We start from the raw sequence: 1341 nt of genomic DNA, 5'->3' as shown, positions 1-1341 counted from the left end.
ACTTTATCTCCACACTATTAACTTTCTCCTTTTTATGTAGTCCAGGACCCAGGAAATAATTTCCACTTCTACGGTACATCTTCCTACCTCAAGTAATGAAGTCAAGATAACCACTCTCAGGCATGCCCAGAGGCTGACCTAATCTGGATAATCAGTCACACATAGTCCCTTTGGTAATTCTAGATCCTGTCATTTGACAGTATTAATGATCAAAAGTCTATCCCTTGTCAACTTGACCCAAAGACATCAAGCATATTTTTTATCACATTTTTGTATATCTATGTGCATGTTTGGGTACCAAGGTACAAGTGTGGAGATCAGAAGACAATTTGTAGGAGTCAGTTATCACCACCATGTGGATCTGAAAATCAAATTCAGGTAGTGATGTTTGACAGTATGCAGCTTTACCTGCTGAGCCATCTTGCTGGCCCCCAAACACATCAGCCTTAATCCACACTCCTCCTCTATTTGTCTTCATAGGTTCATGTTACCTCCTAACACAAAAAGTTTCAAGTCAAACTTGAAAGGTGTCTGTAGTCTAACAGTTCTGAACCTTCTAAGTCTCTTATAACATTTCAGGGAAATGTCTTAACTCTGAGCTTCAGCATGATTAAAAACAAGTTACATCCTTAAAGCATGAAGGTATACAAAGTAAACACTCCCAGTCCAAAGAGAAGAGTGGGAGCATAGCAATGACCAGGTCAAGACAAGACAAACCCAGCAGGGCAAACACCGACTGTGCATCTCTGTGTTCAGTATCTTGGGCTCTTGATGGAATCGTCTAGGTTCCAGGGGGTTTGAGTGGCTTCTTCCCCCAACATTGCCATCTGTAGTACATATTGTCCAACATGAGCAAGCCCACTCTATGCTTTCCTCTCTGGAAATCCTGTGGTCTCTATGTCTTCACCTTCACAGCTTCACACAGAGGCATTGTGGGGCCTTTTCTTGGGGAGCCTGACCCTGCCACACATTGCCAATTTCAGGGTGGATTTTCCCACTTCGACTAACCTAATCAATGTAATCCTTCATAGGCACATCTAGGCTAATCTAATCTAGAAGTTTCCTTACAGGTATGCCCTCACTTGATTCTCCAGCCTCTTGAGTGTAAACTCAAAGTAGTCTGGGAAGGCCTGGGCTGCAGAGAAATCAGTTGTGTAGCCTGCTCACTCTGACTTCCCTGAGTGTAAGAAGACTTGTATACACTGTGTTAAACTGACTTGTAATTATTAGTATGTTTTAACCCGTGTGCTTTTTTTTGTATGTGATTTCTTTTAATTTAATTTTCTGTTTTTGTAAACAAAGCAGAAACCACTTTTCATAGTTTTGCACAAATTATTAACT

General features: G+C 41.1%; 1 long non-coding RNA gene across 2 annotated transcripts in view; it reads right to left on the bottom strand.

The window, feature by feature from the left end:
* Positions 1 to 1341, bottom strand: part of LOC116079833 — a 23168-nt gene that overhangs the window by 12712 nt on the left and 9115 nt on the right. The window lies entirely within an intron of this gene.

Source organism: Mastomys coucha, unplaced genomic scaffold, assembly GCF_008632895.1.
Source record: "Mastomys coucha isolate ucsf_1 unplaced genomic scaffold, UCSF_Mcou_1 pScaffold6, whole genome shotgun sequence".
Taxonomy (NCBI): Eukaryota; Metazoa; Chordata; class Mammalia; order Rodentia; family Muridae; genus Mastomys; species Mastomys coucha.
The sequence above is the reverse complement of the archived record's forward strand: the minus strand, read 5'-3'. Positions and strand labels throughout refer to the sequence as shown.